A 16,198-nucleotide genomic window follows, 5' to 3' on the forward strand; every position below is an offset into this window, starting at 1 on the left:
ATGGTAATGTTTAAAACATGAATGGTATTTCGTTTCCAAAATAAATGCAGTTTATATTCTTTGACAAACACTGGTGTTTAAGCTCTAAGACCATAAAATCGTCATAATACAGGCCAAACATCTTGTAAACACAAAGAAAGCTTCAAAGAGAGAGAGACTACTGCAAAAGCAGACACATCGCAAAATACTTTCAACTCGCAAATAGTTTCATCAATACATTGAATTCTTTAAGAAAAACAAAAATATCTGTGTTCTCTGATCTTCATTATCAAAAAAAAGAAAACAAAAGAAAAGCTTGTTTGAAGTCAAGCAGAGGGAATAACATTTCATTGATGAAAAAAAAAATACCTGCAGCGTTTGAAACCAAATGGCAACGGCCGCCATCTTGTCTCTTTATTCAACACGCTCTCTCTAAACCAGCCGCAGCTCAACCACTTTCTGTTTCACAATTCCTGACAGCTACAACATATTTTCAGCTGCTAATTACAATCCAAAAATATTAGCCGTTTTGACACGCTGTATTGACACTGTGTTACTGTGGCTAAATATTCTGAACGGATTCACCATCGGCTAATTCACGCCACTTCCTCAGCACTGTGATTTCAGCGCTCAGTGTTTATTTCTGCAGCCTAATGGTCCAGATCTGTGATATTTTTTATGAATAACAGCTCATACTGAGTGAATGTGTCTCTTGGTTGATCTTTACAGCCTATACAAGAGTTTTATTTGATTTAGTAAAGCAAGATTTTAGTCAAAATCCAACATGTGGTCATTGTTTGGGAACATAGGATGGTGGAGATGTTCTGTAAATATAGAAAATTACCTCAATTTTCATTCTAACATTTCTGATATAGACCATGAAGACAGCAAGCATCAGTTTAAACGGTTTAAAACATTTTAAGTAAACAAAGCCATGTTCCACAGTGTATGGACATAATATAATTCATATTCCTTTAACTTTAATCTGAATTACTCATGAAATCACGGGTCAACTCAGAAGATCAGAGGGGGAACCCAATCAAATTATTAGAAACAATGTGTTATTTCTGCAATCAATTTGATCTGCAGCACAAAAGCAATTGGAACAGCATTGTAAACACATCAGCGAAATGAACAACTACATTAATGCAGCGGGCAACCAAACCCACACACACACACACACACACACACAGAACAATAATGAGAGCCTTGAGCCACAGCGGCCACTTCAGCAATACTAAACCAAACACAATGAAGCTCAGGGCCGTCTAAAATTACAAAGAAAGCAGCTGATTTACTGATACTTCAACACTAGAGGCCTGGTTGTTCACTGTTCAGAATGAATCAATAAATAAAGAAATAAATAGAAAAGAAATGGGCTAACTGGAATTTTAATTGCAAGAACGCAATTAAAAGCCCACAGTATATTACAGCGAATTAAAGTTGATATGCAACACATTGCATAATATAAAGCCATTTTAACTTTTTTTTTGTGGAAATTTATCTGAATTTTTCTGACAATTTAAGCAATTGACTAAAAAGAACTAAATGCATAAATATACAAATGTAAAGGTAAATGGTCAAAAATATAACAATAAAATATAATATTTATAATAAAATGCAATGAACAAAATAACAAAAACAAAACAGTTGTGCTTTCAAACACAAGGAGATTTTTGGTGAGATAACAAAAAAAAGGAGATTTTTGGTAAGATATAACTATTATTTTTATAAACTGTTGTTTATGGATGATACTGTTGTTCAGAATTAATTGATGGACAACAAAAATGGCTAAACTGAATTTTAATAGCTAAAAAGCTATTAAAAACCCATAGTACTTTACAATATGATTTATATATGACAAGCAAAAACAAAAATCAGAATATAAAGCAATTCCAAGTATTTAGCAAATTTCTCTGTATTATTTTGATGATTTTGGCAATTAACAATGCTAAAACATAATGCATATCTTCAAAAATGTAACAACTGACATTTTGACTTTTTAAACACACACACACACACACACACACACAATTTATTTTTCCAAAATTGTATCACCAGCAAAACTAATTTGCTGTATCTTGAGTGCATTCAAATACACACAAAGCGATTTTTAGTAAGATATAAACATAAATGTATTATGAAATGTTTTAAACAACAGCACAAAACCTTCCTCTGCTAATTAGCAATGATGAACCTGACAGCAGTTCTCTATTTCGAATAAACCAAAAAGTCCTTGAATAATGTAAGTGAACGTGCTCCACATTATACAGGTTAGTGTGTATATGGGAATCACGCTAGAATCGCGGCGCAGCAAGGCTTTGTGAATCATCGTCAAACATCACGGCTTTTACCTCCAATCTCCAGCGCTGCACACAACAGCCAATTCACGAACGAACGACAGCGAAAGAGCTAGACAGGAGGAACTATAGATGTCAGTAAACAATGGCTCACCCACAAGGTCGCTGGACGCGGCAGAAAAGCTGATGGAAAAGCTAATTATGCGGTGCGGTCCAGGGTCAAGGCTCACCGAGGAACAGCGATCATTAGCACGGGCCACGAAATATCACATGGCAGGTGAGCCCCTCTGCCCGAACCTGAGAGGGACACGGAGGTAGTGGAGATGATTATATGTGATTTGATGGTTTGAACACACACACTGGAAATTACAGAGCGTGTTGTGCATGTAATAGGAAAATAATTGGATGTCTCGCCGTAAATGGTTCAACAGTAACCTACTCTTTTTGTTAGTAGCTAACATCTCCATCCATCCAGCCCACAAGTGGATGTTTCTGTAGGTGTGTGTCTACTTTAGCGTGCGACGGTCATGTGGAGGGAGGAGAAGACTAATGTAGCATGAAAAACAATCCTGAGAGACTACATTAACATGTCTCATAAATATAAAGGGTTCATGGTCAGACATGTATCACTCGCAGGTCATTAGCCGTGCCAGTCTCACCTCTCACCTGATTGGCCTCTCAGTGGACTTAAACAGCCAATCAGCAGGTTTCAGTCCATTAACCACAAATAAACAGAGAGAGTTCAATAATCCAATAATGCACTGTGGAGAAAAACACAGACTTTGAGCCATCCATTCATTGGGATGTCTGTCTGCTCACTGCTGAGACAAATAAACTATAAATAGTTTTGAAATAAAATATCAAACTAAAACAGATGATGAAAATAATTATAATAAAAAAGATTATTTTGCATCACTGCTGAATAAAAATATTCATAAAATAACTATTAAAAACATTGAATGGTAGTGCATCACAGTTTCCACACACACAAATAAAAAATAAATGAATAATCAAATATTTATATGTATTTATTTATTCTAATATGCTGATTTGGTGCTCATTTATCAATTATTGCCAGTGCTAAATTATTATTTATATTTTGTATTATCAATTTTGAAAACAGCTTTTAATGTTTCATTTTTTTTTACATCAAAAGAACAGCATTAATTTCGAATTAATTTCTTTTGAAACAATTTTTTTATGTCACTTTTGATAAATTTGTATCACTGCTGAATAAATGTATTTATAAAATAAGTATTCATTACAATAATAATAATAAAAAACAAAGGACCAAATCAACATAATTTCATTAATAAATGTATGCCTCTTCCAAATGCAAAACCACATTTAATTTCTAAATGTTTATTTATTAATATCTTCAGTAGTCTTGATGATTAAGAAATGGGCAAATATTTAAGTTTGCAGTTTATTTAAACAAAAATAACACAATATGAATTAAAAGGTATATATATATATATATATATATATATATATATATATATATATATATATATATATATATATATATATATATATAATTGACTTAGTCGGTGATACATTTTTAGAACGTAGAAACCACAGAATATTTTGTGTTAAAATAAGAGATCCTCAAAATCTATCTTTTCAGGCTTTAAGAGTCCATAATGTGAAAACTGACTAATTAAAAGGCAGAGATGGGTGAGAGAGCTTACTGTAGATGCAAAAGCTTTCACTGACACAAAGACTCAGACGCTTTCTGAATGGCTGCCTTGAGCACACCGCAAACACAGAGCTGGCTTCAATTCTGTTGAACTGTACTAAACTGAAACATGCTCACGATGAATGGACAACATGGAAGGGGTAATATAATGGCCATTTAAGTGCATTGGAAAGATGGACATGAAAAGGCCCTAGAACAACCTTATAATCTATATACATCACGATCCAAGTGTCCCTGCAGGGGTGTGCAAAGCGCAATAGGTAAACATTTATTCCTGGTATCCAAGGTGTAACAGGGCACGTCAGAGCCAATTCTATGGTAGCTACTGAGGGAATGAATAAAAAAAAATTACATCCAATCAGAAGCCAGTAAAGTGTGTCACCATTACAAATAATAAAAAAAAGAAAAACGTTTGGGGAAGAGTCCATTTGCAACTGCATGGAAGGGGAGTACGATTTATGAAGCACTGCAAAACAATCTTACCGAAACGAAGCCTGGAAAAAATATCTGTGATTTCCTTTTGAATATTACATCATTAAAATATAGTCATTATTTTCGAACATAACATCAGTAAGATTTGACTGTAATGCAATATGTAAAGATTGTAATGTTGCAATTAATTTGCTGTTTTATGAAACATTCATTGTATACCAAGTAAATGATCAGTAACTGCACAAAGCTTAGCGTTATCAAAATCAAACAAAAATAATTTAATGTTCTATATTAACATTTTAAATTGAAAGCCTTAACTTACTCAGTGTACAATTTCAATAGAAAAACAACATGAACATTTCTTTTAGGGTCACAGATACATTTGAAAATGTATTTTTGCTTTCTTCTTCTTCTTTTTGCTTTGAATAGCAGCAGATTCGTGCAGCTCAGTGGACTACTCTTGTTTCTTTCCAGTTGACTATCCAGGGACAAGTTACCAGCGATACCGAGGCAGTGAATCTGTGCCGTACACCTCGCTGGACAAATGATCCTTGGCCTCGTCTTATACAGGAGGAGATGCCTGTCAGGAGTCTGTGCTCTCGTCTACAATACCCAGAGTCCAAGACCAGCACGGTGTCACTTCATGCTGCATATACTGACACACACACACACACACACACACACACACACACACACACACACACACATACAGATGGCGCTACACAAACAAGTCTCCAGCGAGCTAACAGAACTGAGGTGGCAAAGGCCAGCAATAAAATCCATCAAGGTTACTGTGGCAGCAGCAGGGTCAGTTCAAATTCAAAGTTCACGATCTGATACTATCTGACTCGCAGAGCTGTGATGTGAAATATATTCCCTTTGACTGCACAGAATAATGACAAGCTACAACCTCCATAAATATAGCCATGGGCATAAGAAATAAATATACTAAGTATATAAAATAAACGAGCCAGGACTCCAGGCTGAACTCTAACCACATTTCATCACGTTTCGTCTTTACAGATGAATAGTAGAACTGAAGTCAAATATTATCTAATCAACCGATATTAAAACGAGAAGAATGTCTGACATCGGGAAAATGACTGAAACCACAAACGCAAGAGGCCTGATGGGTAATTTCAAGCACTTCTGCAATCTCGTATGAATTCATCTCATTTAAATAGGGTTACTTCCATCTGTCACCGTTCATCTTGTTTTCCTGCCGGATTAAACTTTATAGATTGTGACAAAACACAGTTAGCGATGACTGTACCACAAAAAGTCTCTGGTTGATAAGAGCATGGGCACGTGTTACTCACTGTGAGCATACGACACACAAACACGGAGAATACTCTCAAAATACTCACGCCTTCATGTTCACTTCATGTTGGTGAAACTTTTGTGATAACATATAGTAATATAGAATAAAGTGTCAAAAATATCTAAATAATGTGAGTTAATGGAGCATGAATAGATGATGGATGGATGTTGGATAACTATATATTATTTCAGATTTTAAAAGAAAGAAATGCTGACCATAAAACATCAAAAATAGAAATACATACATAATAAATACTGTTAATTACAATAAATACCAATCTATTTCGTCACTCACAAAAATTATCCTCTCCATTGAAAGGCTCCAGATCAAGGCCATGATCAGATCTTAACTCCAGGACAGGTGATACATCTTTCAACACAGATGAAGCATAGCTTGAAGAAGTTTTCAAAAATATGAAAAAAAAAAATTCCCCTCACATTCACAGACTTTTACACAAGCGAAAACATGCACTTAATGATGTCAAAAATAGTTAAATAATGTAAGTGCATGGAAAATGAATGGATTGGCTGAAAACGTGTGCTCCAAATAAAACATCTTAAAGTGTGCATATATTTCTCATTAGTCCACTTGGCCCTCTTTTGGTTGAGTACCCTGTAAATTAAAAATAAACTCGTTTACAAGGCAATGTTATGTTCCAATACAGATTCATCTAGGTTGAGGGAGAGGCCATTTGTGATGAATTCATAATTGACAAGCAAAGCATGGACACACACACACACACACACACACACACACACACACATACGAATACATGCAAGTGCATTTATCTGACTAATTCAGGAACTCATTAACTGAATTAATCGCAGCAATTAGCTCATGGAATAAGCAATTATTTTCAGCACATGGCCACAACTTAGCGATGTACAAATACACACACAGACGCAGATCCGTTTAAAGTGTTGAATTATATTTGATAGACTGGTCTTTAGGTTCAGTGCTGAATATGTTTGCATCTCAGTTCAGAACAGAGCAGCAGGAGTATGCTAATTTTCTCTCGATCCTTTTTCCTTCCCCTGTAATTAAAACAAATTAAAAAAAAAACTAAACAATTTAATCCACCAACACATTATGCTTCGAAAGAAACCTCTTGGGTTTCTGGCGTACTTGTCACTTTATGCCAGAAAAGAAGTTTAAAACAGATAAATTAAAACAATAAAAATGGCACACTTCCCAAAACATCAGCACCTCCAACAATTTAATCACTTTCAAATGTTTCCAGAAATGGTTTTTCGAGATAAGTAGATACAAAAAAAAAAAAAAAAAAAAAACTTCAAATCCTACTTTTACCCAAGAGTTAGTTCAAAATTTAATAGAAATTCAATGTTTTTTAATCCAATGCATTTATTTCAGTTAATAAGCAATCCTGATTTTGGAATATTGCACGATGATTCTACAACAGAACTGAATGTTTCAAATTCAAATAAAATGCATTTTCAAATATAGATTTAAATTGATTCTGTTTTGAATAACAGTTTGATCCAAAGTGTGAATTAACCAACAAAATACAGCAACATTTTATTTCAAGCGGGTCAAACTAGTTTTCTACATTTTATATGTGTTTATATGTGTATATATTAGAAATGTGTTTATCTAAATGATTTTCACATCAAAAGGATAGTGCTGTCAACTCAAAATGTTAATTTAGAGCAATTAACCGAGCAATTCTGAGTTTAGAATTTCATTTGAGTTTTTATCTCAAACTGTGATATAAAAAGGCAACATTTTATTTATTTATAATCCCATAACAAAAACAAGCCTCTATACAATAAAGCCTTTACATTGTTACAACACATTCTATGCTCTCTCTCTCTCTCTCTCTCTCTCTCTCTATCTCTCTCTCTCTCTCTCTCTCTATATATATATATATATATATATATATATATATATATATATATATATATATATATATATATATATATATATATATATAAGCATTTTTTTGAACTAGAAAAGAAAATGTGTGTATGTGCATACATGTAATTATTGTCCAATCATAAAAAAATGCTTGAACTTTCACTTAGTTTCAGCAGGTGGAACAGATATCATGATCTTTATTCACGCCAGTGCTTAGTTTCAACTTCATTAAATTTCCGAGAATAAATCTGTGCTGGTATTGTGCTGTGAAATCATTTACTGATGACCCCTGGGTCTGCCCAAAACAAAACCTGCTTTGGAGATCACTGCAAACCGTTATCAATAAAACCATGGCGCTTTTAATTACTTCTAATCTTGTTCTTACAATTGCTTTGATACAAAAGAGCTTCGGAAATAAATAATTCTTATAATTTTCAATTTTTGATTAAGATATTAGATTAACATGCTACACTCTGCTTTCATTTTGTTCGGATGGAGGAAAATCAAAGACATCGTTTTGTGTTGCTTTGATTGATCATAGCATATAAACTTCAGTTTTTGAGAAAACATTAGCAAAATTACCCACCTTTTCACAAAAAAAAAGACAAAAAAGATCAACGAGGACTACAATCAGTCAATTCCAAAAAGAAATACAAAACCTGTCCTCTAACTGAAAGCAAACAAGTTGACATAAATATTGAATCCAAGATTTGGCAATAATATAGCATAATGAGAGATTTACAATCTACTGTGAACACCAAATTAGGCAAATGATTTTCAGCACGGCACAAGAAGTCTTACATGACTCAACACACTTGATCTGAATAAAGCAAATGTAAACCATTTGTGCCTTAAAATCTAGAGAATTCATCTAAATCTGTCACACTTTCATGTGCATTTACTACATGAGTTATTTTAGTACGCATTAGCCAGTAAGTATTTGGAATCTGCACATCATTGCCTTTCATTTCATGTACTGTTACACATCATAGAGCTCACTTCTACAAACACAGTGCTGACTCCAACTTTTGCATCATAAAATATGTCAAAGCAAGCATATTTCACACCTATGCTTTGCCTTATATCAACAGATGCATTCAAATTGAGCAATGATAATACTAGGAAAACGCTTTCAGTCCACGTTTCCGAGAAACGCCGCACTTTAGCTGCTCAGGATTTGTATGGAGAGTCATTTCCAGGCACAATCTCTATAGCTGCTGAAACTTTGATTTGACCCCAAGGAGTTTGCTTTGCACAGTTCCAGGAGAAGCCACAAAAAAAATAGTTATTATCAGAATGGGTTCGCTGTAGCCACACTACTAATGAACCACCGGTGATGGCAATTATGGATTATCTTTGTAAAGCACAAGGGGATCAATTTATTTCTACCATGCGAGCATGAAAGCACTACAATGTTTGAGCCAAATACCAATACAAAACATTGTATGCTCTGGAAATGTGTATTTTTAAGCAATAAAGTATTTTATTTTTTACAATATGTATTTTAGCCTGTCTAGAGTCTAGAGTTTGTTTTACAGACACAACATGAATGATTATGGAAGATTTCCACTGAGCTGCATTTATCATGCAAAGCTTTTCTAAACTATGCAATGACAGAGTGACGTCTATATGCACGTTAGAGTTCTTCGTTTTATAAGTGAGTGCTTGTGATTCATGCATGCATTATTTTTCCATTCGCTCGCCTTTGTTTCTCGATCCCTAATTACATGCATTCTCATTAGTGGAGAAATGCACGCGTCATTGGCGTGCTGTGTGCTGGCATCTGCTCCTGTTACAGTGAGACTTATGCAGTTTCATGAGCCCATCTAACACACTCATTTATTTTTAAAATATATATCATATAAGATAAATCATAAGTTACACAATGCCATCAATGTGAAGTGAACATAGAAATTAATTTGAAATAATTTTGTTGTGATCTGAGCAGATGTTGTCAGTTTTGCTTTATTGCCTAACATGAAAAATTGTTCAAGCAGTATTTGCCTTAGAATATGCAAAGTTTCTTTCTAAAATTGAATGTTTCAGACAGTATTATTTGTATTTTTAATTTATCCCTGCATCCTCAAATTCACTTTCCATGTTGTTTGCTTTTTGTACATTTCCTTTAATAAAAAAGCAACAGCCCATTACAACCCTCTTAATATAAGAAAACCCTTAATTGTAATTGTTTTTTTTTAACTTACAGTACAGTTTGTTCACCTAACAATGATAAAGAAGCTAACTTGTATGATTTCCATCTCCAGGAAGTCCAGCAGGAAGACAACAAAAACATCAAATTCAAATTTGAATTTAAATTCAAGTGTTTGAATTGAAATTGTTTTGAAATTTTGAAATTGTGAATGAAAGTGTTTAAGATTAATTTAATTAATTATTTTTGCAAGGAATTAGGGTTTGTGTCACTCCATTGTGTTTTAAAACATATTGAAAAAGTATTCAATTTCATGGAAGTTCTGAATCTGTGTGCATTTCTTTCTTCTAAATGTGTTTCATTTGGCTTTTTCCATATAATGAGAGTCAACGGGGTTCAAAACAATACTGGGCCCTACTAACGTAGACAAAACTAAAACTGTGTCAAAGGTTAGAAACAACATGAGAGTGAGTAAAGACAGGATTTTCTTTTTTTAGATGTTAGTGCAGCGCTCCAGGACATAACAATAATGTCACTTTCTGCTCAAAACAGCGTGAAATGATTAAAGATTGACTCCTATAGTACGGTATGTTCACCTAACAGCCAAACAAACAGGCATATAGTTTCCATCTGCAGGATGTGACCATTTTTGGCAGGAAAAAAACAAAAATATTAAAAATATAAGTGTTACAATTTATAGGATTTATGATACTCCACTGTTCTTCACAGGAGCTTATTGAGACTGCAGGAATATGAAAGCTTATTCTCACAATTCTGATTTAGTTCTCGTTTATTGCAAGATATAAATTCAGACATGTGAGACATAAAAGCTGAAAAAAAAAAAAACTAAACTGAAATGTAAGATATAGTAAACAGTAAACTCAGAATTGCAGGGTAAAAAGATATAATCTCACTGTTCTGAGAAGAAAAGTCCTACCTGAATAATAATCAGAAATAAACTTGCAATTGTGAGGAAAAAGTAACCCTTTATAATGTTCCTTTATATATATATATATATATATATATATATATATATAGATAGATAGATAGATAGATAGATAGATAGATAGATAGATAGATAGATAAAGTCAGAAGTGTGAGATATAAGCTCAAAATTGTGATAAAGTCTGAATTCTGAGAATTGCTCTGAACAAAGTCTAAACTGTAAGACTTAAGACCACAGTTGCTAGGATTTTTTTTTTTATATATAATTATGAAATCTTTACATTGGGGAAATAAATTCCGCAGCACATTTTTACATTTTCAAAATTTTTAAATTCACAGAGCTCAAAAGGTTCTGCATAACGACAAAGACCGAGCCCTTATCCATACACACACACACCTCACCTCTGCCAAATAAGTCTCTAGCATTACAAATCCCTGCTAAACACTTCCTGCTCACCTTACACCTTCGATAAAACTGATTAGGACACAAACAGTCTATGTGTGTTGGGAAACAGAGCCAGAATCCCTTGAAATGATTGTGTTTCAGAGCACGAGGCTGTCCTGAACCACTGCTGCTGTATAATGAGCTGTGCAGCCCATCCTCCATCTCTACTGTACTTCCTCCAAGACTTCCTGCTGAGGAGGGGGTGAGTTCACCCCGCTGGCTTCCACCTGCACCCTGATGTGAGCGTTCCCACAGGAAGGAGAGGCCTGATCTGATTGGTTACCAAAAACGTCCCTCCGGTGAATATGCAAACGAGGCACCTCTGATTGCGAGCCGTTTGAATGTCACTTTGTTGGATAAAAAAACCGGGTGAGAATGAAAGGAACTAGTTTGGCATCAATTTTCTCTGACCTCGTTTCTCACACTTCTGATAATGAGAGCATGAGGGCTGGACACACATCAGCGGTACTCAAGTATGAACTTTTTAAAAAGCGGTCTGATGCAACTGAGAGCAGAGGTTGGTTTGGGCAAGCCATTTTCATTCCCAAATGTCACAGGAAAACCTCGAGTCTTGTTTTCCACAGGCTAATCTCATCTTCCCTGACAAGTCCCCTTCAAAAATACACAGAGCAAGAAAAGATGTATACACACATTCTACATTTTTTTCTAGGCTCAATAATTCTAAGACTTTTTTGTAAATAAATAAAAAAAGTATGCATGTGCACAATACTGGTCAGGAGTTTGGAATAATATATATATATATATATATACATATACATATATACATATATACATATATATATATATATATATATATACATATATATATATATATATATATATATATATATATATATATATATATATATATATATATATATATATATATATATATATATATTAAGTTATCTATATAAGTTTCTTCTGCTCACCAAGGCTGCAATATTTGATTAAAAAAATAATAATTGTAAAAACAGTTATATTCTATTCAAATATTCTATTACAATTTAAAAAGTACTTTATGTTTTTATATATTATAAAATGTAATTTATTCCTTTGACGCAAAAGCCGAATTTTCAAATACATTTACATTATCTAAAGAAAATGAGAGTGATGCCCCAGAAAAATAGTTGTTACCATGCTTCTACCATATTTACCATGTCAAAAAAGCCCAATCCCAAGACTTTGTAACATTTTGGTCCTAATTATGGCTCAGGACCCCTATACAAGTCAAGGATTTTTCCTCCCACCCATTTTAAATAAGGTAAAAATTTGAAGTCAGATTTTTCTGAAAAGTAAAAGCTCATTCTTCCTCAAGAAAAAAAAAACATTCAAAAACAGTTAATACTTTGGGTTTTAAAATTATCTACTTATTCTAACACCTTCAAAAATTAAACTACATCCTAACAGTAAATGATATTTGGAATAACTTGGAATAACTGTAACTTGGAATAAGTAACTAGAATAACCGCAGTTACAATGGTTTACAAGAGCGCACAGCAGACAATAAAGTGTTTTATAAGACACCAAGAGAGGCAAAGATTGAAAGACACACATACAGAGGAGGAGAAAGATAAAGATGCAAAGTGAGAAAGAAGAGCCGAAAAAAAGCTATTCTGCGAGGAGTTGGTGACAGTTTGTGGACAAGCCGTGAGCATCCAACAACTGAGAGAGCGGCTGCAGTTTCCCGGCCGCGGTTCGGTGTCTCGGAGCGAACCTGTCAGGCGATGCGGAGCATTATCTTGAAAGGCGAGTGATTAATGAAGGCAGAGCAGAGTTTGGGTACGGAGGAGGCGGTCTGTGAATGATCAATCTTAATGAGCTCTCCTGCCGACTGCATATTAACTGCAGGGGACGTAATGTATGGCTCACAGAGGGCTGCTCCCTTCTTAAGAGCCATAATAAGACGAGACTCACACCAACCTCCACTTCAGCTCCAAATACATCTCAATGGATGATGGCAAAATAATTATCTAGCGTTGACTCCTTGCACCTCCGCGGCGGAAGATGCTCACACGGGGCGACGTGCTCGCATTTACATCTGCTTCCAGAAATGATGATAACAAGCAGCTGGATTATTGGAGGATCTCGCGTGGGCTCATCTTTGTTCTCTGTTCTAGTAACTACAATATAAAACATGAATGAGTCCACACAATAATTCACTTTACGTGCTCCTGTTTGGGATAGCAAACGGACTAGTTTCACAATAGTAACAATAACTACTAAAATATATACAGAAAAATATATGTACGTTATTTTGGGTGAAGCTTTCTAGCAGGCTTTATACATTTCTGTCATCATTTATTCGCCGTCATGTTGTTCCAAACCTGTTCGACTTTTTTTTTTCAGCTAGTCTAGTACCAAACCAACACTAACTAGTTCTAACCATCCTTTTCAGCAGGAATTGCTTTATATTTAATACACTACCAGTAAAATGTTTCTTAAGGTCTCTTCTGCTGCCTTTATTTGATCGAAAATAAAATGAAAATTTTGAAATATTATTACAATTTAAAATAACTGTTTTCTATGTGAATATATTGTAAAATGTAATTTATTCCTTTGATGCAAAGCTGAATTTTCAGCATCATTACTCCAGTCTTAATGTCACATGATCATTTAGAAATCACTCTAATATGCAGATTTGCAGAAAGCTTTCTTTATTATTAAAGCTGAAAACAATTATGCTGGCAAAAACTCTAGTCTACCGCATCCAGTTCTCAAAAGTCTTGTCTTCAAATGTTCTGTATGTGTTTTATGGCCTTATTTCAGTGACTTCAAAAGTATATATTTTTTTCACTAACCATGCATAAACCTTATTTTCTCAAAAACACAAACATGTACATTTACACTGCTCACATTACAGTCTGTTCTGAATACAGTATAATCAGAAAACAGCCTTGATAGACTTTCTATTAAACCTTATCAAATATTTCTTCAGTTTAGACATGAACTCATCGGTAATAAATTCTGATATGGATACTCAAGCACAGCCTCCACCAGCAGACAGCAAAGAAATTGCAATTAACCGTCTCATCTCCACTCCGCCTTCTACTGATGTTGATCAGGGAAGTAGGTAAATAGCATCCGCTTCCTCCTCCAGCCAAACGCCCCCATTCACATGCAATAAAAATGCTTTTAATTGCGTGTATACAGTCTCAATTTTAAGGTTTGGCAAATGGACGTTGAATGCATAATTTATCTTTTCGCAAAATGAATCACGAACACGGATCCACACAAACTATGGCACATGCTAACCCACTGCCAAAGGAGTAAAAACACCACTAGATAATCACAAACCAGCTATTTCCCTTCCATTGACAGAGAGCAAAATTGCTTCCTGCATTCACCAGTCAGGCGACTAGTCCCAGACATCGTGCTTTTAAACAACCTGCTTGGCATTCACAAACAGGTGCACAATTTGCTACTGAAACTGCGAAATTTAAGTGTGGTAAATATCAATGTTTCCCATCATGACACACGCCGACAAGATGAGTCCGCAATCAAACATGCAACCCATTCAATCTTTTTGGAGGGAATCCTGAATAACGATGCAGCCACAACAGATGTCTTCACATTTTAAAGAGCACATTCATCCTCCTAAACACCCCAGAAAAGCAAGAAATGTTGTTGAGGCCAAATGCAGCGCTGTACAGTCACACAGATTTACAACAGCAGTCAGCCAACATGCAAATATACGGAAACAGCCCACGGGCTGAATACAGCAACTGGGGTGTCCAATCTAGCCTGATGGATGATATGAAAGAAAAATATGCTTTTAGATACAGTCAGACAGAAAAACCTTTTAAGTTGCTGTTGCATCTTAAAGCGGTAGGACCTTTTTTTGTAATTTCACACTCCATTCAGCACAAATTCACCTGGCTCTGTGTGTGACACCATGACAACAGGTGAAGGAAAAAAATACTAGGGGTAAAAAGAGAATTACATACTTTTGCTTCCACTGAATGTTTATTACATACTGTACGATAGGTCAACATTAATACTACCATTCGCCAGACTCCGAAGAAGGCCTATAATTAAAATATAATACTATTATTATGTTATTCTTAATAAGCCTGAAAAGTAAATATGAATAGATTTTCCTGAAAAGTTTCCTTGTGCTATCATAATTTGATGTATTGTAACTAATGCAATGCTATTTAAACATTAAAATATCTTAAGTATCCAAACAGTTTCAGAAGACACTGTATATAATAATACGTGTACATAACATCAGTAGTTTTAAAGATCATAATTTCACTGCCAGCAGTATTAGCTTTAGATAAACCCATCGCTTGAACCAACCTTATTATTCCAGATTATCAGTTAAGACTACAGAAAACAACAGCTATGAAGGACACAAATAAACGCGCTCATTAAAGTGTCTGAAACTTGCTGCACGGCTTACAGATAAGCTCATAATTAGGAGACACAACGACAGCAATATTTTTAATAATGCACGAGTGTATATGCAAAAGACAGAAGCAGCAGCAGAGCCTGCGTCAACGCGGGACGCTCCTGGGGTGGCCCTTGTATCACAGTGTTAATCATCTGTCTAAACTGATTAGTTTCCTAACTGAACAGCCAAAACTGCCCGTGCCATTATAGGTCATTTGTCTGGAACAGCAGGGGAACACTGGATGCTCCAACACTGGAGAGCTCTGTAGTACAACAATCCCGAGCCCTTGTGAGCACCACAGCTCAGATTTGCTTTAAAACCACAGACTCTTTATTTACAATGATGCATCATGGGATTTGGTGTACTGGAGAGCACCAAACACTCCTGGGGCTGCTTATGTGCACACTGGGATCGTTTTACGTATCTATATTTTCATCTAGACACAATAAAGTGCTTGCCTACATTTTCAGCGGAGGAAGTTCTCCAACTATTTTTTCCATTCAAATTTTTCACAGGGATTTAAAAAAAAGACTATATTTTAAGCCATGAACCAAACCAAGCAGCTCTAAAGTGAATCAAAAAATTACAATATTTTATTTGAACCAAAAAAGTATACGGTACAAGCCTCTGAACTTTGGCTTTAGTAAGGACTACAAT

At 34.8% G+C, this 16,198-nt stretch overlaps 1 protein-coding gene across 2 annotated transcripts in view; it reads right to left on the reverse strand.

The window, feature by feature from the left end:
- LOC113092589 (kelch-like protein 29) overlaps positions 1-16,198 on the reverse strand; it is a 247,263-nt gene that overhangs the window by 95,749 nt on the left and 135,316 nt on the right. The window lies entirely within an intron of this gene.

The sequence above is a fragment of the Carassius auratus genome, unplaced genomic scaffold, assembly GCF_003368295.1.
Source record: "Carassius auratus strain Wakin unplaced genomic scaffold, ASM336829v1 scaf_tig00214657, whole genome shotgun sequence".
NCBI lineage: Eukaryota > Metazoa > Chordata > Actinopteri > Cypriniformes > Cyprinidae > Carassius > Carassius auratus.